General features: G+C 42.5%; 1 long non-coding RNA gene across 1 annotated transcript; it reads right to left on the bottom strand.

Moving 5' to 3' along the window:
- On the bottom strand, positions 1–19,433 carry LOC107052309. Its single transcript, XR_001464718.4, has 2 exons — positions 19,055–19,433; positions 1–2,303 (listed from the first exon to the last, which is right to left on the bottom strand). It is a non-coding gene; the product is annotated as an uncharacterized LOC107052309 (long non-coding RNA).
- Positions 19,434–22,851: the final 3,418 nt, after the last annotated feature.

Genomic DNA, 22,851 nt, shown 5'->3' with positions numbered 1-22,851 from the left:
TTTTACACAAAGAAAGAGAAATCAAGATTTATTTTGTTTTCTTCACCAGTATGCACAGCTGTGAAGTAGATTTCTCAAGGTCAGTCTTCATCTGGTACAAAACAGCTCTTGCTTACTATTAGTGACGTATCTACACACAGCTACTGAGATACATGGAGATTTAAGAGACAAACCACAATATGCACTGTTGACTCGGCACAATAAATGACCATTAATTTGAATGTAAATACTGCTGATATAGCAGGTGCAATCTGAATAAATATAACGCATTTTATCCATGCAACGATATCCAGATCTGAACGCAGGCCTGCATTGTTTTTTGTTGGCTCTCCCCCACAATAACATTGGTTCTGGCTCTTGTATTTCATCTTCACAGTTGGGATTAGGAGCGCTGGATGCCCAAAGGACGTAGATTAGGTCCAAAACCTGCCTGGCATCCAGTGTTGGCAACTCAACTCTTCAGAAACTATGAAGTGGCTTATCCCACACATGCAGATTTGTAAAACCGAGAGCTGTTTTCTCTTTCAGATTTTCCTCATGAGTATTTCAATTATCCCTTTTTTTTTTTTTTTTTTTTTTTTTGAGCTTCTTATTGTAAAAACAAAGGCCACAAGTGTTCAGGTTTTGTTTTAACTGGGAAGTGGTCATGCTAACGGTAAACAACACACATTTCAAAGACTTGATGCCATGCCATCTCTGAATGTTTACCTTTATTTATCTATACTTCTTTTTCCTTTTGGATCAGCATGGCAAATCCCAAAATTTCCTTTTTCTTCCAAAAAAGTTTTTCAGTGCTTCCCTGTTCAACTGAAGCTGACATGCATCAAGAAGAATCATTCCACTGGTATATTTTTCTGAACACCATTTTCTCAGCTGTCAAAAAACTTCACATTCATTTTCTATTTCATCCTTCCACCCCGACCCCAGCTAACGTGTTTCAAGCATTCACTTAACTGGATAGAACATGTAATTGGAGGAATAGCACTTGCATAGCCATAATGTTATCAGCTGAGAACTTTACAAAGTGTTCAATATAGTTGTGGTGCAGATAGATGCCCAGTAGCAGCTTGGTCACAAGGCAAATCAGGAATGTTTCCACAGCATGGAAAAAGCAACACATGGACTTTTAGAGAGCTATTGCTGCCAGAAATGTGAGTACTTGCTGGCACATATTTAATGTCAGAGGATCACTAGATCATCTATTTTGCCCTCTGATATATTGCAAACTGTAGTGTGTCATTCAGATACCTGTATATGGAGACCAAAGTCTGGACTTTGGAGCTCTAAAAGTTTGTCCAGTTTGTGTTTGCCAAATTCAGACACTCTCAAGGTATCCAGCCCTGTTCTCTTTCTCTCTCACTGCACCTATAGAGAATGTTTGATAGCAATGGCAGATCTCTGGAATTCTGTGTTCATTATCAGATACGAAAGCAGAGCAGTATCAAGGAAAGTGCATTGAACCTTATTTTATCAGAGGATGAAAGACATTTTCAAAGTGCCAAATAGTGCTGGAAAATGTGACCTATATTAGCAATTCACCAGAAAACTTCTGAAGAAGATTCCTTATACCTAGGAAGAACCAACTACGTGTACAAAGGAAACAGTGTGGGAAATCCTTCATATTAAGTAGAACAAACATAGAACAGAACAAGCCAAACATAGAATCATTAAGGTTGGAAAAGACCTCTCAGATTATGAAGTCCAACCATCAACCCATCACCACCATGCCCATTAAACAATGTCCCTCAGTGCTGCCATCATCCATGAGAAATTCTGAATGTTCCATCTTATGTGTTCTAGGTTGAGTACTGCGTTGTCCTGGGACAACAGATCAAGATCCAGTTCGAAAATATCACCTTATCATTACACTCAGCACAGCAGAACTAAGTACTACTTTATTCCCTCCTGCCTCTCTGACACAGCTTAAATACAGAATCCTACAACTAACTTACAAATAGCAGATTTCAAGAATAACTTGATTGAATAGCAGTCTCCTTTGCTTTCTGATATTTCATAGTTACAGCAGTGCCTTAGCACAGCTCAATAATCACCCGATAGGATGTTGAGGTGAGGCTAGACTTGTTCTTCAGACCTGCTAGGATCGAGTCTTCTGGTAGGTACCACCTGGGTAGCTTTGCAGCATCCAGAGCAGATGTATTTCAGGAAGCACAGGTAAGCACTCCCAGATATGACGACGGTGACAATGATTATGACTGTAGCACTGAGAACTGGTGACACCGTATCCTCTGGGGCGGGGTGCTGTCCTCCTGTTGCAGAGAAGGGAGGCAACTCCGTGTTCTCACCTGATAATGACAGAGTAGTCACAAATCAGAAACTGCATTAGGAGGTGAACAAAAGCCCTTAGCCTTGCACAAAGGTTACTCAAGAAGAGTTACTACTTCACAAAGGTACTTAGAAAAGGAAAAAGAAGCTGGTGACTCTCAGCTTCCTTGCAATGAAAAGCAAGAAACGAGCTCTTAGAATGCACAGTCAATATGCCTCATTGTAGCTGTCCTTAGCGTGAGACAAATCTCTCCCTCAAAGTGCTTTTTCTCTGCGGAGATTCTAAAGGAAGTCAGAGCTGACTAGCTTGGAAACAGATGGCTATATCTGGTCAAACGAATCCCACACATGACGCTTTTCATTCTTGGAAAAAGAAAATATGAAACCGTTATTAAAGCTGGTTCTGTGGAAATATCCCTATGGGTGGCATGGGAATTGAAAACAAGTTCAGTGCAGTGAATATGAGGACAGGCTGATATCGTACCTGCAAATGTTGTTGGAATATTTCCTGTTATTGAAAGGTGAGATGTTTGACGTGCCTTGACCTTGATTTAGCTTCATCAGTTCCTTTGGACTCTCCTGGACACTGGCCCTTACCCTGCATTACATGCATGCAAGAAATAACCTCTAGAACTATGGACACTCAGGATCTGACCTTGGGCAATCCACTGCTGACGTGCATTATTATTTTTGGCTATGATTTTTTAAATCAAAAATATACCACCTTTTCTCCAAAATATTGCTGGGAAAACAAAACAAAACAAGACAAAAAAAACAAAACAAAACAAAACAAAAGCCCCCCTCCCCCCCAGAAACAACCCCAACAACACAATGTTCCAGCAGCTCAGACCACATCCTTCTTGGCCGCTGAGTTGCTACTCTGCATCCAAACCAATTCTAGGTATCAATCCGGAGCTCTGCAATACCATTCCTTTATGATCCTTGGTGTAAAGCACATATGTGCTTACCCTAACTCCTGTGCTTGGGTTAAGAATGTGATCACATTGGTCTAAAATCTGTGTCTAAGACTACTTTCTGTTTTCCTTTCCGGTTCCTGGCTTATCAACATTCCTGTATAGTTCTATACTTTACAGCATAGGCATTTCTGTCTATGGGTTATATAGAACATATCATACTGGTATTGTTTTTGAAGTTATTTGATCACTGTCACAAAGAGGGCTGATTTTCAAGGTGGCACGTTTTCCCCTCTGCCCAGCCAGCTGTAAGTCTGATTTCTGCTCAGACACTCATACTCCATTAACAAAGGTACAATGATTTTTGCACGATGTGACCATGCAGAATCCTGCTCTCAAATTTAGAGCAGAAACAAAACTCACCCCATTTTTTTGGTCTTCTTCTTTAACCCTGAGCTTATTTTCTTTCCTTTGGCCCAGATGATTTATTTTTCTATATATATGTTGTGCATTCTGCATACCTGTATCTCTCTGCTGTTAGCAAAAAGAAGGTCAAGCTGTTAGATTTTCCATGTGCAATTTCATCTAAGTACAAAGGATAGCATGCTGTGTTTTCTAAAGGAGTTATCCTTATGTACATTTCCCAGGGGAATCTATCAAAATGAGGAAACAGGAGCTTTAAATAGGATTTTCCTTTGGAAGCTTTACTAAAATCACCATTTTAATTGAGAGCTTTTCTTTAATAGGGGCCAGATTTTTCCGTGCCTCATCTTGTGAGCAGAACAGGGATTCTGATTAGATTGAAGTCTGGAATATTTGGTGGCTTATATTGGTATTTCTCATCTACAACTTCTTTCCCCAGCACTTCAGCTACTTTAAATGGGAGGTCTTGAAGTGCAGCCACTGCTCCTACTGTGCCGACATCCCACGGATCTCAGGATCACACTAATTAAACACTCATCTCTGTTATGATGCCAGACAAAACACTCCCCAGCAGAGTCAGCATGTGGATCTGTGGGCTTGATTCTGGCTACATTCAATATGGTTAAAACTGGCTAAATTTATTAGAATGCCACTGTTACTTTCTCCTTTTCACTTGCTTTGTTTTTTTTTCCTGCTCTTTGTGTTGTCTCACATACAGACTTCAAGCCGTGTTGTTTGAGGGCTCATTAAGTGGGTGCCCAGTGCTTCCAAATGGGGAAGGTGGGTCTGTGAGTAGGGTGACTTCTTTCTCCTGCAACAGAAACACACAAGAGCAGCCCTTGCATTGAACCAATGGAGAAAGAAAAGTCGGTGCAAAATGTGACGGACTGCCAAAGAATTTGAATAGTGACACAAGGAGGCCTGGCATCTGTGAATGACAAAACAGGCCTTCATTTTTCTTTGTACTGTTCTCCAAGTCCAGGTTCATTTTTCACCTAACTCATGTTTACTTCTGCGCCTCAGTGACTGTAGAAACGTATGCATGGCAACGCCAGAGAAAGAGGGAATGCAACTGCCTGGGATCATGTCTATTGAAGCTGCTGTTGGCATACAAGCCCCCTCTTTCAGCAAATAAATGATATGCTAATTGCATGCTCAGCCTCCCTGCATAGATGCAAGAAGTGGCAGAGCCATTCGTCCTGCCCAGGGAGAACACAGAGGGCTGTTCAGGCTTGTTCTTTCCCTGCACTGTTGACTTTTCCTATTAAGTTTCTCTGCCCCTTGATTTAATAACAGATTGATTGCCAGCTTGGCTACCCACAGTGCAGACTTTGCTATTCTTTATCAGTAAGATGTTCCACCAAGGAAGGGAAAGCAGCAAGCATCACTCTTACAGACAGGGATGGGGAAAAAAGGCTGCAAGGAAGAGAAGAAGAGGCTGATCTCAGCTTTTACTCCTCTGTTGCACCATCCCCAGGTTACATGCCCTTACACCCAAGGACCTACACATCTCTGCTGACCAGCTTTTGTCTTCATCAGGTTGCTCTCAGTAATTTTATCACATATTCATTGAATCGTAGAATCATTTCAGATGGAAAAGACCCTGAAGATCATCAAGTCCAGTCATCAGTCTGTCTTCCCCAAGCCTTTACTGCTGCATAGGCTTGTTATGACCCAAGTGCAGCATCTGGCATTTAGCACTGTTGAATGCCATGCAACTGAATGCAGCCTATGGACCTGGCCTATCCAGGTCCCTCAGCAGAGCCTTCCTACCCTCAAGCAGTTCAGCACTTCTGCCCAACTTGTATCATCTGCAGACTTACTGAGGGTGCACTCAATCCCTTTATCAATATTTTTGATAAATATATTTAACACAATTGGCCCTATGCTGAACCCTGGGGAACACAGCTTATCTTTTTATAATTGTTTTTACATTCTCATGTTCCCATTTATACTTTGCAACTCTGAGCTCAGCTTTAAAGTTACAGTCTTTGAAATACCTCTTGAAGACCTAATCCTCTCTCCTTCTGAAATCAGCCAGCACATGCTGGGTGGAGTGCAGTTCTGCTCTACTTATAGCATTTAAAATTGAAGAGGCCATAAAAACAGGCTGTTCACATAAGCAGAATTGTGTGTGCTTTGTCTGTCTTCTCACCTACTCAAATTCTGCTGTTTGTCTTCTCACACTAAAAATTTTCAGGACAAAGCTGCCTCAGTATATTTAATGTGTTACTGAATTGTAGATAAAGCCCTTGGTCATAGAAAGGCACATCTGCAGAACTGCACACAGGATTTTTGCTATTCTTTTTTTTCTTTGATGTAAATCAGTGCACTAAAACTGACCTCCCCTACGAGCATGTTAAGTGATTTGGAAAGAATTTGGGATGAGCATCTGAAGTTATTTTTTACAACTCGTTTCTTTACTGTGAGTACTGTGTGCAATGCTTGGGATCAAGATGTCTGAGAGAAGTAGAGTTGAACTCAGGCTGAGGTTAAGTGATTATCCTCTTAGGAGGACAATCTTAAAGGATACCTGTTTTGTCAGAATACATTTTCTTGAATGGCCCGAATTTGTGTTTGTTTGTGGCAAAATGGAAAAGACCAGCACTGCCATCACTTCACAGAGACATGTTGGTGGAGCACAGGTAGCACTTATAGCTCTGGGCTCCTATGGGTTTGTCTCCTCTCCGGTGGATTACAGTACCAGTCACACCTGATATTTAGATCTTCCTGAATGCAAACCTCTCCTGAAGGCAAAGCCTGTACGGTGGCCTTGGGACACCTTGCGAGATGGCAAATGTGTGCAAGATCTTGCTGTAGTGCAGTAATGAACGTGTAGTGCAGGGTTTGCATGCCCAATGGAATGAGATGTCAAGTGAAGTCTGGCATCCACATTTTTGACACAATTAATTCAATTGTTCATTACTAGGATACAAGTACTAGTACTACTTCGAGAGACTTCTAAGAATACACAAAGTCCTTTCAAAATTCCTTGAATACTAAGAGGAAACACGCGGGCTACAGCATGTTCTTTACTCAGATATGTTGATGTGAAGACCAGGGATTATTTCCCTCTTGAATGTCCACAGTACTCTGGAGAGCGCTCACTGAGATCATGTGGCTCTTTGCAAAACAATTCTGTGTCCACACTAAACTCTTTTCCACATAAAGGGTCTGCAGCTCTCTCATCTCCTTGCTCAAGATAGATTTGATGCTCAGGTTTTCTGGCCAGTCACCAGACACTGCAATTCCTCCTGTCACAGAGCTCTATGCCAAGAACATCTCAATAGAGATGAGATTAGCAGTAAAGTCTCCAGCTGTTCACAAAGGTCTCCATCTGCCATTTTGCCACTCCAAACCTGTAATTCACCCCGCAACTCATCAGAGCCAAACTCAGCCACCTGTTCATCAAACACTGCATAACAGTGTGAAACCACATCTTCTCCTGTGGAGATGACTGTGCTCAGCAAGTCGTTGCCACCTCCAGTTCATAGCAATCATCTCATAATGCCTGCGATGTGTAAGAATGTGCTAGATGAGCACAGTGCAGTAACTTCAGGTATTAGATTGCTCAAAACTCATGGCATCCAGCTAGCAGATGGCTCTCTGTACAGCTCCATTGAGCGTGACATGTTCTGCAGACATAAAGATACAAAAACAAAGGTTCCTATATGTAAGTCAGCTGGACGTGGGAGAATTAACACAATAGGTCAGAAGGCAGGAGATATGATTGAGTGGAAATAAATGGGAAGAAAATTCTGTAGGTACGTGGGATAGACTATCAAGAACATTTTCAAGAAGATATATAAGCTGAGGACCCATGTGCCATCAGGCTGCTGGTGCTAATAGTAAGAAAAGACAAAAAGATTTTGCTATACTATGTGTAAATAGTGATTGGTATCTAAGCGCGCTTCTGAAGAAGTAGAACACTGGTTCATAACTGCAATTAGCACTGAAACACAGTCTACAGACCTCCTCACCCCACCCTTACCACAAATCTTTTGCCTTTTACTCAAGAAAGTGAAATCCAAAGCATTTGTGAAAAATATTAAACATCTTCTTTTAATTTCTTGTTTTTCTTAGTGCTTCTGTTGTGATAGAAAATGTATGAAGCATTTTATGGTGAAGCTGGATAACATTTTGAATGATACTATGTAAGAATGACACTCCACAGCTGTTAAAGAAATAACAGGAAAAATAGAAGCCCTCCATGAGAGAGGATTTAGACTGGATATAAGAAAAAAGTTGTTTACAATGGGTGTTGAGGCACTGGCACAGGTTGCCCAGAGGGGTGGTGGATGCCCCATCCTTGGAGACACCCAAGGTCAGGATGAGGCTCTGAGCACCTGATGGAGCTGTAGGTATCCCTGTGCATTGCAGGGGAGTTGGACTAGATGGCCTTTAAGGGTCTCTTCCAACTCAGACTATCGTGTAGACCAACTGCTCCAACACTTGAGGCTTCAGAAAATCTCTGTGTTTCGTAAAACACTTAAGAGCGAATCTGACTGCCATCCTTCCCTGACTCTTGCCTTACATTTCTGTTTAGCTCCAAAGCAAACAGTAAGTGCCTGGAGAGTCTTATTTCTCATGGCAGCCACCTGAGCAGAAAATACTGATATGTTTGCATTTTATGAAAACAGGTTTTTCAAACAGCTTGATTAAATCCTGAAGTAAAACGATTGATAAGCTCTTTAGTAACATTTTCATTTGTTCCTTCCTTAGCTTCCTTAGCTGAAACCCTGTAATTCATCGCATAATATTAGGAATACTGATGAGACTTTCACCTGGCTTCACCTTGCCCATGTTATGAAGTTTGGATCCAATGTGATCTCTTGTTGTAGGTAAGGTTTCAGACCCCCAGAGCTTTGGCTCTGGGTCAGATACAAAATAGCCAGAAGACTGTGCTTTGGATCTGGTTTATTTGTCCCACAGAACTGTAGGAAATATCACGGATTGTCTAATTTTGCAAGATGAGTGCAATTGAAAATGATGACATCCTTCAGGAAAATTATTCGATGAAGCCTCTACTGTGTGACTGGATTTTATTGTCTGGACTATGAAATTCCAAATGCAGTTCAGCTGTTCACATTTCTTTGAGTCATAGTCACCCAAGCTATTAAAGAACACAAATAAGAAAACATATTTTAAAGAGGTATCCCTGATCTTGGGGATCTCCCTTATGTTTACTCTGCTTATTTTTCATGGTTAAGAAGCTCTGTAATCCACTGGAACATAAAGTGTTTAATAAAAAAAATGCATGTAACTGAACTTCTAATAATTCCAATAAATACAATAATTTCCCCTGATTTAACATCTCCATTGCTATCTCTATTTGTAAAACAAGTTGCAATACTCTGTTTTCCAAGTCACTCGCGAACAGTTCACCCCATATCAAAAGACAAAGAAATAGAAGAAGGATTTATATATAACACTTAGCAGCAGTGAAAATGCCAAGACCCCCAAGACACATCTCTGCTTGTACTTTTTTGGACAGCCACCACCGATGTCCCAGGAGCCAAGAGCTAACGGTCCTCCAGAGACCAGGAAACAGAATCTCTTGCTCCTTTTACTGCATATTTAAGAAAATAAGTGGTTTAGTTGGTAAACACTGCCCTTGGTTCTTAGCAATGTTGATAGTCCTGAGATTGATACCACCACAACCCGCAGAGCACATTTCCTGGCTGCTTTGCTGAGCCAGGCTCTTGGACTTCTCTCTGCATGCTGCTGGTGGTAATTCTGGAACATGGTAATTGCCACAGCCTGCGTTGTAAATGATCCTGGCTCTGCAAAATGGCTTGGAAATACAAACTGAGAGGAAACAAAGGTGTAAAAATCAGCTGGCAAATAGAAAGATGCAATGGTTTCTCTTTAGGATAAACCACCCCTAATGGTGTTGGGTAGCTTTGTCTTGAAGGAAAACACGCCTGCAGAAGCTCCTCTGCTAGCACATTTCTTTGTGCCACACCATGGTCCCACTGAGCTAGTGACACAAGTTGTTTCATGCTGACTGTGACCCCTGCAGAGCCCTGGAGCCTACTGAAGGAAGAGATACAGCAGTGGCTTCCATCTCCTGCCATTACAGAAGTGTCACCTGCTGGGCAAGACGCTTCAAGTGGAGGGGAGAGGGAAGGAAATGCAGTGCTTTTGCTTTGGGACGTTAATGGCTTAATCAGAGCTGAAGAGGTGGGTGAATCATCCCTGATGTGTACCAAGAGTGTCAGCCACATGAAAAATAACCAAGACAAAATTAGCTTTCCTGCTTTCCTTCCTGTCCCACCTGTAGAATGACTCAGTGTACCTTTTTCCCTGAGTATTTACTCTCTTTCAATGAAAACTCTGCTTCTATTTCACATTTGATACAGTCACAAAGAAATGGGATGTAAAAGAGAAGACAGTGAGATCACGCTAGACCACTAAAGCAAATGGAGTGTGGGAAGAGGAATGAGTTGATTTGCCCCTTTTAAACACCATATAACACTACCTTTATGTTTTTTTTTTTTTTTAATTAGAATTATATATATTTATGGTGCAGCTTTGTTGCAACATTGACTTAGCATTCAACATTAATAGACTGTTCAGATGGGTGGCAACAGAGCAATGGAAAGATGTTAGGGGACTGGCAGATATTTGGAATAAATTAGCAATTAGTTACATATTAGTGACACAACAAAAATGATGTTCAATAGAAAAAATATTTTCAAAATCTAGCCAAAGATACCATAATTTAATGACAAGAGTTAGGGGACATACAACGTCGCTACCATACAGGCATATGTAAGTTTAAATTTCAGAGGGACGATAAGCCATGAGGTAAGACTATGAGTAATAGGATGAAGTTATGCGAAGGAAAATTTAGGATGAATTAGAGGAAAAAAAATAATTAGTTTCACTGAGGTCGTTCAGACTCATAGATTCCCAAAGGAAGCAGGAAAATCCCAATATATTTGTCTGAAAACAATCTCTCAGATATTCTAGCCAGCTGAGATCAGTCCCTCAGCTTCTTCTGTGGATTACAATAGATATCTAAAAGCACATTTTAATCAGCCCAGCTTTCCATGAGCCCGTGTGTCCAATGGCTGAGCGCAGACCTCCCCAGGTAGCTGAATGCCTAAAGCAGCATGGAATTGCTTGTAGGACTTTTAAATACAGCTTAAAATAAAAGTTTTGTGTCCTGTATGTCTTTTTAGTTCCTACATATCTTTGAGGTGTAACCTTTAGTGCAAAGATAAAGAGCGAGTATCATTAAATCAGACTTGCAGAGAGCAAAATCATCTTGGGACAAGCAAAGCATTAGAGAACAGATGAAGAAAACGCTATGCTTCAAATGCAACTTGGCGGTTTTTCATAATTTCTGGTAGGACTAATCATTACTATCACACAGGAGAGTAAACAGAGCATTTCCAAGTGACAAGAATGCTTTCCAGTTTATCTTCTAGGGTATGAAAGTGGCCAATTATTGCTTTGGAGATACTACCGGGGCTCACTCCTTTTGTGGTCTGTGAATTATAAGAAAGACACTTTCCACCAAAGAGTGGGTGCATGGGAGCAACTCTGAGGATATGGTTTGGAAGAAGAAGTCACACAAGTGCTTTGAAATGTTTTCTTCTTCTCTCTGTATATCACGTGCAGCTTTGAAAGTATTAAACATCCAAAAAAAGAACAAACCACTTTTAAAATTATTTCACAGAATCATAGAATTGCTCAGGTTGGAAAAGACCTTAAAGATCATCGAGTCCAACCACAACCTGACCATTCTACCCTAACTAACAACCCTCTGCTAAATCATGTCCCTGAGCACCACATCCAAATGGTTTTTAAATACATGCAGGGATGGTGACTCAAGTTTACGAGATCCCTAAGGTATGTTACAGAGATTTAAAGGGATTTGGTTTAGATACTTACAGTTCATTGTAAGTAATTTCTAACTTTTTACTTTCTCCAGAACCTGCAGGAGGTTCTTATTATGGTGATCCTATCAAACTTACTTCAAACTGTTTCCTGTCTTGTATTGACTGGGAACCCCTTGGGATGTTAATAATTGATTTTAATTCCCAAATGATGGAGAATAAAAATTGCAAACTGAGACTCTCAGGAATAATTCCTCCTCCCCTCATGTCGTGTGTACAGCTACATACTGTAACTTTCATTTTAAGATATGAGGGTTATGATATTTTATTTTTTTAATTAAAATGAGGGAATAACTCCTGAAGGAGTGCTGAACACAACTAACGTTCTGGTCTCAATTTTAATTAGAAAAACATAGTAAGTACAGGGGTAGGTATGATGTCCTTAGCTGGTATAAATCAGCATAATTGCACTGAGTCCAGTGGAATTACATCAGCTCACGTCAGCCGAGGATCTGACCCAAGATGCAGGGTGATTAATCTTCCTCACATACTCTTATGGAAATTACGTCTCCATGTATATGCCCTCCCTTCAGCACCTGCCAGAAAGGTTAACAAATAATACATTCACTGTGTTGTAACCCTAATGCTTCATATTCCTTACATACAGAAAACATCTGCTATAATATGCCATTCTTAACATCTGTCACCCATGTTTACTAAGTCCTAAACAAAGACACACTTTTTCCAGTAATGTCTGGTTCTAAATATCTCCTTTAACATGCTTCTTCTAAACAATTATTTCCAGGTCCAGCTCCAGGTAGAAAAGTTAAATTAGCCAAACAGGATTAAAGCTGTGGCACGTTCAGTGTAACTGCCGACGCATTGATACCAGTGTAGGAAATAAAAGCCATAGAATCACAAAATGGTTTGGGTTGGAAGGGACCCCTAAGTCCACCCAGTTCCAACCCCCTGCCATGGGCTGGTTGCCCCACCAGCTCAGGCTGCCCAGGGCCCATCCAACCTGGCCTTGAGTACCTCCAGGTATGGGGCACCACAGCTCTGCGCAACAGTGTCAGGGCCTAGATGAAGCAAAAGTTCCCTTTTCTCCTGCAGGGAATCTGTTGAAGCAAAATATCTGAACAGTTTTCTTATTGCATGTTGCACTTCTAGGAACATCAACTGCTTTGTTGCTCATTTTGTGATGACTGTGAGTGTGATTCTTCATTTGCTGGAGCTCGTACTAATCCGCCTATCACACCTCTTTGCATCTATTGCAGGAGAAATAGCTTGGAAAAAAGCTTACATTCATGGATGCAGAAAAATCCAAACAGGAGACAAAAGGTCACAGGAAAGCAGGCTCCATCATTTCTGCTGCTTGTGAAACTACTTATTTATGTCTAGTTTCCAGGTAAGGCAAGAAACAATGAGATATCTCAAAATGTATTCTTTGGCATTTCAAAGTAGAAGTGGTAAAAGAAGAATCTGGAATGCTCCATCCTGGTTTCACAGGTTTCACAGGGGTGTATCCAACCTTAGCTGCACTGGGAAAGGAAATGGGGAGAGATGGAACAGCCATGCAGCACAGCACAGAGGTTCTGTGGTGCATCTGGTCCCCTGACACTGCTCGTATAACCTGGGGCATGTCTGCACTTGTAACTTCAGCTTAAAACCTAGATTTCAGTCTACTCCAGTGCAGGGAACTTGCCTCCTTTGCTTGTGTTGAATACAGCCCGATTTCTTCTTCTCCTCGTTCTTGAATGGCCCATGGCTCATCAGATTGAAAAAATGGATTCCTGTCCTTGGGAGCAACAGTCCCAGGCACCAGCACGTGCCGGGGGTACCCATCTGGAAAGCAGCTCTGCAGAAATGGGCCTGAGTCCTGGTGGACATGAAACTGAACAGGAGAAAGCAATATGCCCTTACTGCTGAGAAGGCTATTGATATCCTGGCGTGCATGAAAAATGTATTGCCAGCGGGTCAAGAGAGGTGATCCTTCCCCTCTGCTTAATACTGGAGCGGCCACATCAGGAATCCTGTACCAAAGCCTCCTGGATGTGGTGCTGGGCACCCTGCTCTGGGTGTTGCTGCTGGAGCAGGGGTTGGGCCAGGTGACCAAGAAGTCCCTTCTATCCTCAACCATTTCATGATTCTATGTCCCTGAGCTGATTGCAATAGGAGGTGATCTGATCCCTTGGTCTCATATCTTGGAGAAACGGTATTTATTAAAAGGAAGTGTGGAACTCGCAAGATTCTCAAATGCAGAGATGTCTGGTTCATCTGTTGATTCTGATGGACAAGCAGATGTACCCAGTAGTTACTTCTTGGAGATTTTAAATAAAGAACCAACAGTAAAGCAAGCTGAGGATGCTCAGAGGCTTTGCAGTTATCTGAAGTTAATTTGTGTAGAGTTGGACTGTAATTTGTTTTGTTCCGCTGAGGTCTCCAGTGTTGTGTCATTCATTAGCTTTCTTCCCAGCCAAGTAAATCATCTGCTAGTACTTGTGGGCTTTTTTAATTTACTTAGATCTTTATTTATTTTTTTTAGCCTTGCCCAGTATTTAGTTTATTTAATAGCTTCATCCAGAATCAGATTTTTCCCAGCTCCCTTGCAAACAAACTCAAGAAGAGCCGTGTGCCTTTGGCTAAGTCTGAATAATTTTCTTTGTTACAGGATTCTTGAAATTTAACAGATAACTCCATGCGATCAATCCTCAGTACTTTATGAAACCATCAGCTACATTTTCATGAGTTTTGAAAATACTGAATTTACTTCTGAATCTACAGCAGTCCTCCAAGTAAACATGAAAAATGTCTCTGTGGTAAAATCAAGCTATCCTACTGATTCTTCTTCAAAATAATCAGCAAGATAGGAGACATACTTGTAAAGCAAAGAAAAGAGTTTTGGGGGAATATTTAACTAGTCCTCCACATATTAAGCAAATGAGTTAGATGCAAAAGTTTATTATGTACAAGGAAACACAACGCGGTGCCTTGAATTTGTTGCCTTGTATGAGCGTTGGTACAAGGACAACTGATGTTTCAGACTCTTAACCCAGAAACATAGGCTTCCACATTGACACATGACACATTCTATTTGTCATTAGAAATGAGACACTGTGAAATGATCATCTAAATAAGCAGCTATAATGTTAATATGTGTTTTTAATAATACAAATGAAGATATGACACCATATCCCAGTGCATTAGCATTTTGCTAGTACGCGTGGTCACAATGCACATAAATGGTAATTCTGGAGCACTGTTCAGAAGAGAAAATATTTAATACTTGGAAAGTTCTAAAAATAAATCCATGTAAATGAAGGAAGGAGAGATTATGGCTTAGTCACTAGTTTAAAGCTTGAGGCATCTAACTTTGAGCCAGGCCAAACCGTGACAAAGGTAAAGAATGAAGTGCCAGGGACAGAACCTCAGCTATAGGTCCAGACCAACGTTTTGGCTCCTATGCAGAGTGTTTAGGACTGGCTGCCCCTGTCTCAAAGGTGCCTGAGAGAGAAAACTGAGGTACCAAGACTCCCATTCTCAAATGGGAATTAAAGTACTCCTCCATAGAACATTTTGAGAACTGAGGTGGGCTGTGCATTGGAACAGAAATTGGCTACGGTCTTAGCTGAAGAGAGACCTCAGATTACCTCCACTGATTTGTGTGATCCAAAGCATCTAAAGATTGACTTGAGGTACAACATGTTTAAAAAAACAACCTGGAGACCTCAAAATTGGGTTAAAAAGTAATGAGAGATTCTTGTCTCTGAGATGTCCTTCAACAGAGGACATTCCCTTTCTGGAGATGTTCAGGTGGGATATGAGGAAAAATTTCTTCTCAGAGTGTTGAGCATTGGCACTGGTTGCCCAGAGAAGAAGTGGAGTCACATCTCTGGAGGTGTTCAAGAAACATGGGGATGTGGTACTGAGAGACATGGTCAGTGGACATGGTGGTGGTGGGTTGAGGTTGGACTAGATGATCTTTCCCAACCTTGATGATTTTATGATTCTAATAATAGAATAACTACTAGATGTCCTGGAGATTGTTTTTAAGGTATCAGTAAGCAATCACGACGTGTATCAACATTCACTGTTGTTGCAGCATACAAAGCACTATCTTCTTCCAGAATAACCTAACTATTTCTTTCCAGTTAATACAGAAGGGTGAAATCCTTACTGCAATGAAATCAGAGTCATAGAATCATAGAATGGCTTGGGTTGGAAAGGACCCCAAGGATCATCAAGTTTCAACTCCCATACCACAGGCATGGCCACCAACCTCCAGAGAAAGAATCACCACTAATTAAAGAGAGTGAAAAAATTCACTGTAGCCCTCTCAGCTTCTATCTACTACATTACTGTGAACTGCAGCAACACAAACTCTTTAACTCTTTTCTTAAAAAAAAAAAAAAAAAAAAAAAAGAAGAGGACTGTGACAGAGCAGTTAGTAAAGCATGGGCCAGATTTTTTTTCCTGTTTTTATTTTTATTTTTAACTAGTAGAAGTCTTTCATGTACTGCCAAATCAGTCTGTAGTAACCAGGACTCCCTGCATGAGTAGGTCCTGGACCACCTCCAAAGGATTTCTGTTATGGCAGCAGATTGTTTCTGTGAACAGCACTGAGTAGTGGTGCTTTCACAAACTGATACTCTATAGTTCAGCTCTCTGATAGTATGATGCTGAGAGCACCTTCAGTTGTCGGCATGAGTCCCTGGGTGCTGGAAGGGCTTGGGGTGCACCAATGTCTTTGCTGGACAGTTGGGTAGTTCCAGCTACGCATACAGGACCAAGAATGGATGTGTGCCCCTAATGGGCATAGGCCACAGGGTCTAAAGGATGCTCCTCCATTAACCAGTCTCTAAAAGAACATTCAAAATGTTTTTACATGGCAGATGACTGCTTCCTGCCCAAAGCACAGTGCTCTGGCTGGCCTGCTGATAGATATAAATGCAAAATACTTTTTACAGCAGGCAGCGGGGAGGACAGAAAAGAGCTCAACTGACATTCTGTTACACTCAGTTTATTAGGTGAATTGTTATTGTCCAGAAGATCTATGATTGGTTACAATACAACTTGACAGGTTGATAACTGCACAAAACAGATAATTCTGATGTGTTCACTATACTTAGAACAGCTGTTAATGGTGCATTTATCTCATTCAAGTTGTTGGCAGGGGAACATTAATTTGAGATACGATCAAGGGAGAGTAAGTCTACAAGCCCACTCAAAATTGGATTGTTATTTTAAAGCAGGAAAGATCTCCATGACGATGAATTTCATGGGAATATAGTTATTCTTTCTGCTGGTTTTGTGTTGTTGTTGGTTGATGTTTTGTTTGTCTGTTGTGCTATATTCTCTTATGTCATAGAATCACAGAATCATAGAATCATTTGAGTTGGAAGAGACCCTGAGAGGCCATCTAGTCCAGCACCCCTGCAATAAACAGAGACACCTACAGCTCCATCAGGTGCTCAGAGCCCCATCCAGCCTGACCTTGAGTGTCTCCAGGGACAGAGCATCCACCACATCTCTGGGTAACCTGTGCCAGTGCTTCCATCATTGTTCTGGTTTCTCATGGTGTCACCCCAGCTATGTCATTCAGAAGAACTACTTTTAATCCACAGCTATAACTTATCAGGTAGCAGAGTGGACAAAAAGTTATTTCTTTCCAAATAAATTCTCTTCTTTCCACCAACATTAAAGCTTTTGGTTGGCTCCAGTGCAATTCTGAGCATTCCTTCTAACAGTATTTATTTTGTGCTCTTTTCCAGTTGGAATGGAAGATGTACTGACTTGACCCAAGAGCCCACAGTTAAATGCACTAGGAAGACATTTCACTTTCAGGCTACGGAAATATTTGTCTTGGAAATAAATATATGGCTCTTATCTTTCTATATGTTTCCTAGGTTGTGAGTAGGAATGTTTCCAACCATCACAGCTATATTTTACAATAATTATGCTGTTTTATTCCTGTCTCTTTCTAGGCAATATATATAAGGACCATACATTTCAGCTGTGCTTTCCTCTCCAAGGATCACATAAGATTGTCTGAGTCCACAGAGGAAGAAAAACAAACTGATAGGAGAGAGAAATCTAACTCTAAACTAACACAAATGCCTGTTTGGGTGATCTTGACTGATTGAGGTATGTACCTGTAGCTGTGCAGCATCAGAAGGAGAAAGAATGGGGACGATGAAGATCCATGACATTGCTCCCCTACCCTTGAAGAAGAACATATGTGGTTATAGCAATGTTTCCATCTTTTGCAAATGGCTTATGGGACAGAAGAGGAGATGAGAACCAAAAAGTTAATGCTGAATAAGGAAGAAAAATACTAGAGTTCCCAGACATCCTGCAAGATGTATCTCTCTAGATAAAACTACAACAGCAGTGTTGTAATTAAATAGCCAAGGAGGAGGGCAATGATGGTGATCAGAGAGTCTCAGAGCTGAGGGAGTTTGGGGAGGGTTCATAGAATCACAGAATGGCTTGAGTTGGAAGGGACCTTAAAGACCATCTAGTTCCAACATCACTGTCATATGCCAGGGTTACCAACTATACCAGGCTGCCCAGGGCCCCATCCAGGCTGGCCTTGAGCACCTCCAGGGATAGAGAAGCCTGTGCTGGTGCCTCACCACCCTCTGAATAAAGAATTTCCTCCTAACATCTAGACTAAATCTCTTCAGGGAGGCAATGAAGGTTCACACACTCTGGTACCATTTTATCATCAGCTTTGCCTGAGCAGCTGCCCATACTCATCGTATGGAAACTTTAGGAAGAATTTCTTCATGGAGAGGGTGGTCAGGCATTGGAATGGTCTGCCCAGGGCAGTAATGGTGTCCTCATTCCTGAAGGTATAAGAAATATGTGGACGTGGCACTAAGGGACATGGTAATGGTGGGACTCAGTGGGTCACAGAATCATAGAATCAGTAAGTTTGGAAAAGACCTCCAAGATCATCTAGTCCAACCATTCATCTACTACCAGTATTGCCCGTGAGACCATGATAGTGGTTGGACTTGATGCACATAAAGGTCTTTTCCAAGTTGAATGATTCTGTGATTCCAGAATGCACAGGGACGAGGGCAGGAAAGGCTACCTGAGAGTTATTGCTCCTATTCTCTTGAGGTAATGCAGCATTTAAGTCTATATATAAGTATGTAAAGGCTCAAAGAGCAAAAAGGGAAATCAATACATGACATCTAGCTCTTGCCAAAAGACACACTCCTGTTTCCAAACAAAGCAAGTGAATAAAACCCTATTTGCTTCCATCCAAGTTCCTGTCTCAAGCTATTCCAGCAGAAAAGGCTTCAATTTTTTACAGATAATAATAACAACTTCTAAAAAAAATAAAAAAATAAAATAAGTAGAAGAAGAGGAAGAAAAAGAATCATTAGTTATTCTATCGATGCCTATTTTACACTCTCTTCCGATCGCCCTCTTGAGCACCCAGCCCCCCGCAGGCACATTCAGCTCAGCCCCGCACCCGGACGGGGGCTCAGACTTCACCCGGGGCTGTGCTCCGCTCTCCCCCCGCCACCCCGGGACTCCCCCGCCCCATCTCCATCCGCAGTGCCCCGCACTCACCTGCCGGCCCCGGGCCGGGCAGCGCAAGCAGCAGCAGCAGCAGCGGGGGTGGAGGCACGGCCCCGGCCCGTCCCGCAGCCATGGGGTGGACGCCCGGCGGCAGCAGAGGGGGACCGGGACCGGCGGCGGCGGAGGAGCTGAGGGAAGAGCTGCCGCGTCCCCTCGGGGTGGGCGGGAGCTGTGTGCCCCCCCTGCGGTACTGTATCCTCTCCCTGGTAGTGAGGGAGGGGGTCGCGCCCCACCGCGGGTACAGGTGTGGGGTGGACGCAGCGCTACTGCCCCACCGGCGGTGCAGGAGGGGCGGCAGGGGGTGTTCCCACCCCTACCCCGAGAGCAGAGCACGATGGGTTGGTTGCGCTCATCAGCTCCGTGCCACACTGCTGGATGTCCTCACCTCTCTCCTGTCTGCAGGGAGGGGCAGGTGATGCTTTCCTGTTTATTGGATTTACACGGCAAGCTTTTGTAGCAGGGGGTACGGGCTGTCCTCTGTGTGGGGGGCCCAGCACTGCCCCGTGTTAGAGCAGAGCAGCTCCAGCTGCTCCAACAGGGACCCACCTCTGGCAGAGCTGAGCCATGAGCTAGCTGGGTGTGCTTCTGGGAAAGCAGATTGAGGGAGAGTAAACAGAGCTGTGCAACTGCAGCTGGAAGGGGGGGGGGGGGGGGGGGGGGGGTGAGAAATCATGGAACTGCAGAATCATTAATATTGGAAAGGACCTCTAAGTTCGTCCAGTCCAACTGTAAACCTGCCCCCACCATGCCACAAACCATGCCCCTCAGTGCCACATCTCCACAGTTCTTGAACACCTCCAGGGATGGTGACTCCACCACCGCCTCTGCCACTGGGCAGCCTGTGTCAATGCCTCACCACTCTTTCTGAGATGAAAGAGAGGGAGCCACGCAGAGCAGAGAGTGACCGTGAGCTAGTGGCAGAGAGAAAGTGTTATGGATTGTGTCTTTGGAAAAGAAAGGCATGTCTCCACGAGGATGCCTGTGAAAGGGGTATGTATTGAAGACCTGTGTCAGCCCATGGCACCAACAGCTGTTGGTTTTCAGACTGTCTAAAGAGGACAGCAGGACACCATGGTGTGCATGCAGGTGTTGGGCTAGAATTGACCCACTCTCAGTGTAGCATAAAGACAAAGAATTTGAAAAAATGAATGAAAGAAAGAATCATTTGAAGTCAGAGGGAGCCAATGGCCATACAGATCTGAGACCTAATGGCTGCCACCCGATAGGAAACAATCAGAGAGGAGTGTATACTTGTGTGCTTAATGGCCTAAATTTTCAGGATCTTATCATAGTCTCAGTTCTTCCTGGGCACACTGCTCTTGGTGCTCCTGCTTGAGCAGGGGATGGATCTGATGGACCCAGAGGTCTCTTCCAACCCTGACCATTCTGCGTTTTTGTGATGTCTCTCATGTTGCAGCTCTTCATCTTCTTTCATTCTCTCTCACTTAATTGCATGTAACGTGGTGGGAGATCATTAATTCCTGACATGTATTTATAACCACGCAGTGAGAAGTTCACCACTGTTTTGCTTGTGGATAATTTCTTCCATTTGAAAATGCAATAATAAGCCACTGTCAACTGAAGTGAAGGAAAAAGAAATATCACAGCAAAGTAGTCTGACATTTCTAAAGATGACCTGGCATTTCCAAAGAGTTTTTCAGGCACTTTTAACACAGGCCAAGAAATCACTGAGGCTAGAGACTCATGAACAGCTCTCTTTATAGCTGGGTCAAGTATTAACACCAAAAAAAAATCGGAAGAACTTTTCCACCCTAGCCCAAAAAGCACAGCCCGGGCCCATGAATAGATATGTACAAATCCTCTCACTACCCCTACCTAAATACCAGGGCCTTTGTGGATTTTGTGGAAGAGACTGAAGAAGTGTTTGCCTTGTGCTGAGGGGAATGCACCCTTGTTGCCTCCCACGAGGCATGAGGACAAGACATGTGCGTGGCCCCTGGAAGCCCAGCGCTCGGCAGGAGCCCCAAACCCACACGTGGCATCGCCTCACGCCCACCCGCGGGGTGCGGGTGCTGGCCAGGGTGCTGAAACCCTGCGCCAACTCACCCCTGATTCACAAAGTAATTCACCTCTGCTTTTTTCTTTTTTTTTTTAAATCATTATTATTTTTCTCTCTATATAACTATGTTTTCCATTTAAATGTGTTTTGTCTTTGTTGTTGTTGTTGTTTGTCAACTCAGATCCTGCCAGTTCAGTTCAGTCATCCATCTTTTCTCTTAATGAGCATCTAGCTCTTGTGAGGATGACAGAGTCAAAAGGTGGGATGAAGAAAGTCTGAGTGTAGCTTGAGTCTTGAGGAAATCTCTTTTCCAGCCATCAGTATATCCATATTTAATGACTCCTGTCTCGGTCCCCTCTTTCTCTTACCCACCTTGCCCTACGACAGAAGTTTCCACTTGTATTACAAATTTACAGCTTGTGAGACAGTGCTCCAACTGAAGCACCAAAAACTTTCCGTAGTGTGTAGGACAGGCGGACAGAAATAGTAAGGGTCTGGTGTATGGGATGTGATGGAAATAACGTTGTGTTTGTTTTGTTGTGGTTTTGTTGTTGTTTGTTTTTCCAAGTTTGTCATGGATGCTTGCAAAGTAAAATCAACTACTCTTATCTATGTCATGGTGAGTTATTCTCTAGGGCGAGTGCGTGATTGTTGAGGAGATGTTTCCAAAGGCAGTGCGGCTCTCTATATCTAAATTCTGTCTTACTATGATGATAATTACTATGCTACCAACAAAGAAGTAATACTCTTTTTCAAAAAAAAACCCATAAAGATCATTGCCCCATTTTGTAAAATTAACGTGTTTCACCTCAGTGAGTCCACTTGTCTTCTTTATTTCCAATAACTAAAAAAGAAAGGAAATTGTGGTTTACTCTCTCACATCACACAATATCAGATGTAGCAGCTCCGATGAGATAAAAATATTCATCTGAAGAGACTCTAGCTATGCTTAAAAGTCTCCAGGGAGGTCTTCTTGGTGATGTAAAGTGCTTCATTCACACCAAAATCTGTTGTTGTCTCAGTTCTTCCCTTGTGTACCATGTCCATAACAAGAAAAAGATTAACTTAACATGTTGTAGTAGTATTTGGTGGTTCCAAATGACTTAATGTTTACTTGGAATAAGATAGTAGAGTAAGGTCATACGTATTTCATAGCCAGTGTGGATTTGCCAAGAGTAAACCATTTTTAACTTCTAAAATGACACTGTGGATGTGGACGAAGGAGAAGTGGTAGGTGTTGTCTACCTTGACCATAGCAAGGCTTTAGGCATAATTTTCTAGAACATCCTTGTTTTCAAACTGGCCTACTGAGCTGGATTACTAGATGAATTACTATATATGGAATAAAAACTAGTTGGGCTGTCAGGCTCTTGACCTCCAGACCCTTCCCCATCTCTGTAGCCTTTGTAGTCTTCCCCTTCTTTGTAGCATCTTTGGATGCTCTCTAATAGTTTAGAGACCACACAGCACAGAGAGCAGAGGATAACCCCTCCCCTTTCCCAGTAGCAGCACTTGACCTGGTGCACTCTAGGGTACAGTTGGCCCTTTTGGCTCCAGAACACATTCATGTCTCAAATTGAACTTGTTGTCAAACAGAATCCCCAGACCTGTTTCCCTGGGGCTGCTCTCCAGCCTCTCATCTGCACATATGGCCAAGATTGCCCCATCCCATGTGCAGAATCTGGCACTTGATCTTGTTGGGATGTGCTCATGGCACCAAGCCCTCTAGAGTTCAAGAAGTGTGTGGACAATGCTCTCAGACATAGGG

Source organism: Gallus gallus, chromosome 1, assembly GCF_016699485.2.
Source record: "Gallus gallus isolate bGalGal1 chromosome 1, bGalGal1.mat.broiler.GRCg7b, whole genome shotgun sequence".
Taxonomy (NCBI): Eukaryota; Metazoa; Chordata; class Aves; order Galliformes; family Phasianidae; genus Gallus; species Gallus gallus.
The sequence above is the reverse complement of the archived record's forward strand: the minus strand, read 5'-3'. Positions and strand labels throughout refer to the sequence as shown.